Source organism: Pteropus vampyrus, unplaced genomic scaffold (assembly GCF_000151845.1).
Source record: "Pteropus vampyrus isolate Shadow unplaced genomic scaffold, Pvam_2.0 Scaffold20, whole genome shotgun sequence".
Taxonomy (NCBI): Eukaryota; Metazoa; Chordata; class Mammalia; order Chiroptera; family Pteropodidae; genus Pteropus; species Pteropus vampyrus.
This window is the reverse complement of record NW_011888801.1, coordinates 3,716,067-3,726,078: the sequence shown is the minus strand read 5'-3', so window position 1 is coordinate 3,726,078 and position 10,012 is coordinate 3,716,067. Positions and strand designations below refer to the sequence as shown.

At 38.7% G+C, this 10,012-nt stretch overlaps 1 protein-coding gene and 1 pseudogene across 2 annotated transcripts in view; both read right to left on the bottom strand.

Moving 5' to 3' along the window:
• The window catches only part of LRMDA (leucine rich melanocyte differentiation associated), a 999,992-nt gene that overhangs the window by 92,791 nt on the left and 897,189 nt on the right, over positions 1-10,012 (bottom strand). The gene's annotated exons all lie outside the window — the stretch shown is intronic.
• On the bottom strand, positions 7,381-7,495 carry LOC111736580 (annotated as a pseudogene).

Sequence of the window (10,012 nt, the reverse complement as noted above, 5' to 3'; positions counted from 1 at the left end):
TATGACTCAGGATAAGATAGCTGATAGTAATGGGTATAAAGAATTTCAACTGCCATGTCCAGAAGAAGCAAAGTTGTGGTTAAAACATAAATGTGGATAAAACACTTTAAATTTTACACTACACTGTACTGACGGCTAGCAAAGTGATATTGAAGATGATTTCATCTGTTAAGTTCCCTTAGTTTTTCTCAATATAATACTAGCTATTACAAATATGATGGCCCCGTGTGTTTGCCATCTCAGAATCCCCAAAAGCTAACTGGTAAAATCCAGTCAGCAAAGTACTCAACTAAAACTACAAATTCTAGGTAAGAGCCAAGATCCCATTCAGAGTACTTCTGAGCATCATTCAAAGATATGATGCAGGAGTTGGGTAGGCAATGGACCATCAACGAAGGATGCACACTATCTAACCTGATCTGTAACCATTTTGGAAATAGAATTAGTAAGAAAATGCAAAATTGAAAGGCCCTTAAACCAAACAAATATATGCATGCCAGATTTAGCATTTGAAAATATACACCACTGTTTGTCTTGGCTGAACCATGCGTTCAGGTCCAAGGAATCTTTCACCTGATTCTAGGAAGTAAGCGGAGGCATGTGGCTGTTGCAGGAACACTGGACTAGGGATGCAGACACCAAAATCCTATTCCTGATTCCACAGCTAACTAATCCTTGACCATGCTTTTTGCCTGAATTTCCTCATCTGTTACATCAAAATGTTAGGTTAGTTCACCACTATATTTCTGCAGACTCTAAGACTAAACAATTCTATGAGACATAAGTGGAGTAAATCTTCACTTACGCTCATCCAAATAAAGAAAGGGAAGCCACAAGAAAGGAAAGATGATTGCATCTTCCTTCTGAAAGTAAAATCTTTTACATTAAAAGACAACTGAATACCAAACAAAGAGCTTATTCATTACTTGAGGCTTGCCTCAGAAGCTGAGCAAATACAATTTAGAAAGATTTCTAAGAATCCCTAAAAAGAGAAGTCAACTGTGGTAAAGGCAACATAAACCTTAGATATAATTCACTTTATCCTCTCATTTTAAGGTTAAGAATCCATGCTTCTGAGAGAGGAAGCAAGATTGTGAGAAAAGTAAAATCCTGGTAGTTAGGGGACCCCAGGTTCAGGCAGGTATTCTTTGGTTACTTCATTCTACCAAACATCTTTGCTCTTGGTCTTGAAGAAGACCAAAGTATGCTCTAACAATCACAAATGAACTGTGTGTGCCAAACTAGAAATACTTTCAGGCAATAGCTTTATACTAATCCTTAGGAATTGCATAGATATGAAGATTTTCTTCAGAGCAATTGAATTAAAAAGAAATACTTGCCTCAATCGCTGTTTTTCATGAATACTTTGTCCACTGAAATTTGAGAACAATACTCCCAAATGTTCCTGGATGTTTAACGCAGAGGCAGACTAACTGGGAGATGGGGAGTTAGCTGTCTTAACCATGAAAATACTGCTTCAGCAAGCATGGTGCCACATGAAACCTCACTGCGGCTCTTTTTTTTCCTTTTTTTAAATTATGACAACTTTTTTTTTAGAGCAGTTTAAGGTTTACAACAAAATTGAGGGGCAGGTATAAAGATTTCCTGTATATCCGCACCTTCACACATGTATAGCCTCTTCCACTATCAGTATCCCCCACCAGAGTGGTACTTTTGTTAAAATTGATGAACCTACATTGACACATCATAATCACCCAAAGTCCATAGTTTACATTAAAGTTTGCTCTTGGCATTGTACATTCGATCGGTATGGACAAATGTATGAGGACATGAATCTATCATTATGGTACCATACAGAGCATTTTCACTACCCTAAATATCCTCTGTGCTCTACCTATTCATCCCTGGCAACCATCAGGGATGGTTGTCTCCACAGTTTTGCCTTTTCCAGAGTGTCATATAGTTGAAATCATACAGTATATGGCCTTTTCAGATTGGCTTCTTTCACTTAGCAATATGCTTTAAAGTTTTCTTCATGTCTTTTCATGGCTTGAAAGCTCTTCTCTTTTTAAGCACTAAATATTTCATTGTCTCGATGTACCATAATTTATATATCCATTCACCCATCGAGGGACATCTTGATTGTGTTTAAGTTTTGGCAATTATGAATAAATCTTCTATAAATATCTGTGTGCAGGTTTTTGTGTGGACATAAGTTTTCAACTCCTTTGGGTAAAAACCAAGGAGCATAACTGCTGGACCACCTCTGGCTTTTGCACCTTAGAAACTAAGAGAGGCAACGAGTAAGACTTAAGAAGTATGATATTTTGGGCTACAAAATAAAAAACAGAAAACCTACTTAGCTTAGACAAGAAGTGATACATGTATGTTAAGGTTAAGGAGTCTTTAGAAGTGGAGCAGGAGGAAGTGCGTAATTGGGGAGAGGAGTGAGAGGCATAATGGTGCAAGTCTATGTCCTGCTGGATGGGGCTGGACTATTATCTGATTAATAGTCTCAACACTCCTATAAGTTAGCTATTATTAGTATCCCAATTTTATAGATGACATAACTGTGACAGTCAGAGGTTCAGTAATTTCCTCAAGGTCTTACAGATAGTAAGAAGAAAAATTAGGATAAAAAATAAAACTGGCCATGTAACTATTATTGTTATTCCACACTGTATCCCAAAGTTGGAAAAAATTGAGAAGCACATTTTGTGTGGTTTAGAAACTGATTTCAGTTGACTTGATTTCTCTTGCCCTTAATTGCCATAAGCAAAATCCTGTGTGTGTGTATACGTGCGCATGTTTGTGTTGTGTGTGTGTGTGTGCACTTGCATGCATGCATGCGAGCGAGCGAGTGAGTGAGCGAGAGAGAGAGAGAGAGAAAGAGAGAGACCTTCCCAAGATGAAAGAGTCACCTTATAACATAACTTATGCACCACCTTGGGTATGTTCCCTCCTCTGTAAATAATGAAGAAGCTGTTGATGGAAGGAACACAAATGTAAGATTGACCAGTGAGAAGGAATATGAGAAGAAAAGATTCTTAGGTTGGTTTATTATGAGCCCAGTCAATTATAAGCGGCACATTCTGACACCACTGTAAATAATACACTTCTGTCAGAGTCAGCTGATGGAGATTTTCTGTTCCATATATTGTCATAGACACATGATGAAGGGAAGACGTTGGATGGCATATGTGGTACACAGGAATAAATATGTGAATAATCTCACATACTTTGAAACTTCCAAATACTAACTATGACAGATATGAACTATAGTGCATTCCCATTCTAAGACTAGGGAACTAATGATGATAAGTTGAACAGTATAATATCCATCTTTACAGCATACAGCTGTATCTGATGGTTATGCCTGAAGAGATATCATTTGACCTGGCCTATTTCCAGTCATATAATAATGAGAAGTATTCGGCTGGGTCAGATAGAATGTTAGAGCTAAAAGGTATCTGAAATCATCCACCACTACCCTCCCATTGTATAAATGAGGGAAATAAGACTAAATGGAGTTGATTGCCTTGTCAAAGATCAGTTATAAAGGCAGTTAGAGATAATGCAGTAAAAAACTAAGAATTCAGTGAATCTAGGAGAGAGCTGACCTTATTTTGTGTCTAGATGTGATAGGAAAGAAATGGGGGCCATTTGGGGTGACAGGTAACATTCTCAATTTGTTACTCATCCTGAATCATGCCTATAGAAGATGATTTATTCAGCTATTAGAAGAGTTATAGTTAATTAGTCAATTTGTCCACAAATGATACAATTCATCCCATTCAATATTAGCTGACATCATCTAAATCTTACATGGTCAATGAGCTTTGGCCAAATTGTAACTCTTCCTAGAGGCCTTTCTAGACTGCATTGCTCACTTTCCATCCTTAGTATGCACAAGTGTTACCTATCACAACCTTGGTATCACTGATTCATGGAATATATGGGATTCATTAACTGCTCTTACATATTTAACTTAACTATCTATTTAGAGAGTCAATTACTTGAGTTTGAGAACTGTAACTCATGATAAAACTCCAATATTGAGAAGAATTCACGTGCTCTACTTCAGATCTTGGGAATCAGAGATTCTGGTAGGCAATAGGCAAGATTTTTAAAGACTTCCCCAAGGGATTCTTTAGCAGCTTATAGTTTCAGGACCTCTCCCTTTTGACCAGAGTCCATTCAGAAGACAAAATGCTTGCTGCTTTTCTGCCTCTGAGATTTTGAAATATCACTCTGTTGTGGGAAAACTCTTCCACGCACACCCCTGCATCAACCACAGACAACTGCCACTGCTATTGTCATCTCTGTAGGCACCTCTCTGCTGTGCTGAATAAGGCCACGATGCTTTGAGAGCCTGCATCCAACAGTGAGAATCAAGCACTACTTTTAACCCTCATGTCTTCTACATGAGAAGAGTCTAATTCTGAGGTTCATCAGAGGAGTTTAGTCCTGTGGTTTCCATCCAATTGAATGAGATTAGGGAGCTCACTAAATTCTTTCTCAGAAATCTCTTTTAGAGACAGTATCTTTCCTTTTCATTGGCCATATCTTCCAACTAGACCCTCTTGCTGGTAAGAATGGAGCGGTGCAAGGGGACAACAGTGTTTCTGAATCAGAAGAAGAGATCATGCATGAACAACAACATATCCCAAACCCAGGCAGAAATGATGTAATTGGTCCTAATTAGTAAAATTACTAGCAATACTAGGAAACAAGCTAATGTCACACATTAAAATGTCCCATTGAGCATTCCTGCCTCACAAAATCTTCCATGAAATTAAAAGCATTTTCTTTGAGGTTTGCAGTAATTCCTTTTAGAGTCTGAAATTGACCTGTGTGCTTTTGTATCACAGAGATAGTATTACTGGGAGAAAAATTTGAATGTTTGTCTCTGTCATACTCAAATTTAATTTAGGTCAAATGTTAATGGAGTTAGCAACCAAAACTTAATTTTACTTTTACTTTTGTTTATATTTTTAAAATCAAATACTGAGTTAAAACATAAAGTATACACTATGAATTGCTAGAAAATGGCAAACTTTATTTAAAAATCTTCATGTTTGAGTCATCCAAAAGCCATCTGAATACATATTAACACATATACCTGGATTCAAATTTATGAAACAGCATGAGAAATAGCTTTCTTAACACTACAGTAATAAAGAATCAAGAAACCGATATTTTTTCAATTTCTTCCCATTACATTTTATGTCCACATTTAGATGTATCTGGGAAGATCTCTAAACTGACACCACTGTGAGAGGCCCCTGGGATTCACAAATATCATTTCCATGACACCAGAAAACTGGGGGAAAAGAGGAAAATGTGAGTGGCGATAAATTGGAGCTAATCTCTTTCTGCCACAACCTGAAATGATACTTGGCCAGGTAATCTCCCCATCCTCCATGCTGTAATAAGAGCTTGTCTATCTCTCCCAGATGCCCAACCTGAGTACTAGTATCTCCCTCAAATGCTTGTACTAGAAAATTTCTAACAGGATTCCAAGGTTCTGAAAGAAAAAGAAAAATGAAAATAATTCTATCGTGCACTAAGCATTGCAAGTTTGAAGAAAAAGCAAAGCCTAGTGCTGCAAGTCTGCAATAAATAAAACAAATAATGGATTCTTTGGAGTCATAAAGCTCTACCAACCGTGAAATGCACAAAGAGCCTCTGATGAGAGTCCTTGAAACCGTCTGAAGCCCTATTCAGTGCGGCGCTGCTTTGAAAGCCCAACCTGGCCCTGCCCCACTGTGTATCCATTTCTGTGCAAGCAAGGAAATTCCTGAATCTAAACATGAAGAGCACTGAGTGGCCAAATGATACCCAGGACTAAACTGTGATGTTGCCTTTTGATCATGTCTCTGGAAACACATGACCTCAAGGACATCATTGTTTTGCACTAAGGGAACGTGAAGCACCATTAGGAATAGATCGTTGCCTCTGACTAATTGGGTAACTTTGGACAAATCGCTTAACTTCTCTGATCCTCCATTTCCTCAATTGAAAATTAGTGGTGGAATCCTCTTCAATGGTGCTGTGAGGACCAAATAAAGGAAGCGAGTAATGCATTTGGTGGAGGAATGGACCAGAGTGAGCATCAGTGATTACCAATGTCCAATCAAACAAGCATCTGAAGGTAGGTAAGGAAAGGTGGCAAATGCACGCATTCTGCTTTCTTGTGACTCATTCTCAAAAGGTTTACCCTGCCTCCTCTGCCCTCACATTTTATTGCCACACTTTGGAGCTTGGTGCTAATGTCACCAGATTCTGTGCATCTTCCTCTCATCTTTCTGTTGGCGTGTCTGTTTTCCTTACAAGGTATACACACATCAATTGAGTTCACAGGTCATGATTTACTCAGATCCCTGTACCCAGAAAACTTTACTCAGAACTTTGAGCACAGTAGGTCTGCAATAAATATTCCATAGGGTAGGAATCGGAAAGATAACTTAAAAAGAGAGAAAAAAAAACTAAGGCATTAGGAGAACTTTTACCATTATCTTGACTACAGAAACAAATATCTCTTTAACCTTGGAAAAGTTACTTAATTTCTTTGGACATTAGTTTCCTCATCTGTAAAGATAATCTCCAATTTCCTTTGTTGCTATAAAATTCTGTAACATGAAGAAAAACAGCTGCAAAGAGATCCTTTGTTATCTGGTCTGCTAAGCTGTTAAACAGAAGAATAAGACCAGCTGAGTGGGGACCAATATCTCACTCTTTTATTTATTTTTTAGTATTATTTTTAATTTTTCAATTACAGTTCACATGTAATATTATATTAGCTTCAGGTGCACAACATAGTGAATATACATTTATATAACTATGAAATGATCACCCTGATAAATCTAGTATTGATCTTACACCATATTATTGGTGTATATATTCCCTATGCTATACTAAACATCTCCATGACTATTTTGCAACTACCGATTTGTGCTTCCTAATCTCTTCCCCTTTTTCCCCTAGCTCCCCAATCCTCCCCCAATCTGGTAACCATTAAAACGTTCTCTGTTTCTGAGTTCGTTTCTGTTTTGTTTGTTTGTTTATTTTGTTTTATGCATTCCACATATAAATGAAACCATGTGGTATTTATCTTTCTCTGTCTGATTTATACTCATCATAATACCCTCTAGGTCCATCTATGTCATTGCAGATGACAAGAATTCATTCCTTTTATGACTGAGTAATTTTCCATTGTATATATGTACCACCTCTTCTTTATCTATTCATCTACTGATGGACACTTAGGTTGCTTCTATATCTTGGCTACTGTAAATAATTCTGCGATGAACATATGGATGCATATATCTTTTCAAATTAGTGATTTGAGTTTCCTCAGATAAATACCCAGAAGTAGAATTACTGGGTTCTTCTTTATCTCTTGTTATAGCCATTGTTTTAAAGTCTATTTTGTCTGGTATAAGTATTGCTACATCAGATATTTTTTCATTTCCATTTTAAACTGATAAGAGCAGATACTATACTTGATCTTAGCCAAAGGCTGAAAAGTGATTCATTTCCATTTTAATGAAATATCTTTTTCTATCTATTTACTTTCAGTCCGTGTATGTCTTCTGATCTGAAGTGAGTATCTTATCGGCAGCATATGTAAGGATCTTATTTACCTATCCATTTAGCTACCATATGTCTTTTGATTGGAGCATTTAATCCATTTACACTGAAAGTAATTGTTGATAGATAATGTAGTTATTGACATTTTATTATTCGCATTTTTATTTAATTTTTTAATTCTTCTTAAAAAAGTCCCTTTAACATTTCTGGTAATACTGGCTTGGTGTGATGAACTCCTTTAGTTTTTTTCTTGTCTGGTAAGCTCTTTATTTGTCCTTCGATTCTAAATGACAGTTTTGTTGGGTAGAGTCACCTTGGTTATAGGTCCTTGCTTTTCATCACTTTGAATATTTCATTCCAATCCCTTCTGGCTGGCAAAGTTTCTGTTGAGGAATCAGCTGACAGTCTTAGGGGAGCTCCCTTGTAGGTAACTGTTTTTCTCTTGCTGCCTTTAAGAGTCTCTGTCTTTAAACTTTGGCATTTTAATTATAATGTGCCTTGGTTCATTTATAATGGCCTCTTTAGGTTCATCTTGTTTAGAACCCTCTGTGCTTCCTGGGCTTGTATGGCTATTTCCTTTGCCAGGTTAGGGAAGTTTTCCATCATCATTTCTTTAAATAGGTTTTCAATTCCTGGCTATCTCTCTTCTCCTTCTGGCACCCCTCATGAGGCGAATGTTGATATGCTTGATGTTGTCCCAGAGGGACCTTAAAGTATTCTCATTTTGGGGATTCTTTTTAAGATTCTTTTCTGTTCTGATTGTGTGTTTTCTGCTACCTTATCTTCCAGATCACTGATTCGATCCTCTGCTTCATCTATTGTTGATTCTCTTTAATGAATTCTTCATTTCAGTTATTTTATTCTTCACTTCTGACTGATTCTTTTTTATGTTTTCTATCTCTACTTTCATGTTTTCTCTTTGTTGAAGTTCTCACTGAGATCATTAAACATCCTTATAATTGGTGTTTTGAACTCTGCATCTGGTAGATTGCTTATATCCATTTTATTTAGTTCCGTTTCTGGAGTTTTGTTCTGATTTTTCATTTGGGACAGATTTGTCTCATTTTGGCTGCCTTCCTATGTTCGTTTCTGTGCATTTGGTGGAGCTGCTATGTCTTCCAGCCTTGGAGGAGTGGCCTTATATAATAGGTGTCTTGTGGGGCCTAGTGGCAGAGTCTCCCTGGTCACCTGGTGTTTCCCTAGTGTGGGTTGTGTGTGCCCTCCTGTTGTAGTTGATCCTTGATTGCTATTGGCATGTCAATGGAAGAAACTGACCCTCAGGCTGATTGGTTGTGAGAACTGGCCGTGACTACAGTGGAGGAGCTGCTGTGTAGGGGCTGACCTTACTGAGCAAGATTTGCTTTAGCGGGGCTCTGGTGCCTACTGATTCTGCCCTTTGGGTGTGTTTGTGGAGGTAGTTGGATGATACTCTGGTTTGGCCTGAAGCTGGAAACTGGGTGTGTTGGTTCTAGGCCCTCTTTGGGGAGGGGGGACTCTGGTGCAGGCCAAGGTCAGCCACTGCCTGTGTCCTGTCTGGGGTCACTTGGTACAAGTTTTAAAGTGATCTGCAGATGGTTGCTTCTTGTACTGAATGGCTTGGAGGTGACTGGGAGAGGCCAGCTACAAACTGAGATTAGCTGCCTTCAGTGCTGCGCTTGGGCTGCTTAGTAAGGGCTACGGGGCATACTGAGGCCATATGCTGCTTTGGGGGGATTTGTGAACCTTTGAGAGATTTTAAGAAAATCCATAGCATGAGCCAAGACAGGTTGTTTGTAAGGAAAAGTCACTGGAAGCAGCTTGGGTGGCCTTATAAGTTGGGTGATGTGGTGTCCCAGGAAATTACCAGGGCAGTGCAAACAATTTAGCTAGGTTGATAGAGACTCATTTATGGCACCCACCTGCATATATAGGCTGGGAGGTGGGAGGGTTCAATAAAGGAACAATGGCTTCTGCCAGCATTTCCATCTGGGACAAAGGTGCCCATCTAGCCCTTACCCTGAAGTCATACAATTTAATTCCTCCCTGTATGTTCCTAGTATCTTTCGAGCTACTGCTCCAGTACTGGAGCTCAGAGCAAGTAAGTTTGTCAGTAAGTCCGTGCCCGGGTCTTTTAAGCAGAACCCCTGAGACTCCAGCTGCTTTTCCTCTCACTAAGCCACACTCTCCGCTGGTGTTCTCAGCCAGAGGTTATGGGGACTTCTCTTCGCAGCATTGGAACCCTGGGCTGGGGAGCCTGACGTGGGGCTGGGAACTCTGCAACCTAGAGATATTCCTCCTGATTTTTAAGTGGCACATATAGGTGTGGGACCAGCTTATTCTACATCTCGGGACCAGCTTATTCCACATCTCAGCCCCTCCTACCAGTCTTGAGGTAGCTCTTTCTGTATATCCTTAGCTATAGGATTTCTGTTCAGCTAGACTTAAGGTGATTCTCAATGATGGTTGTTCTGAAGTTTAG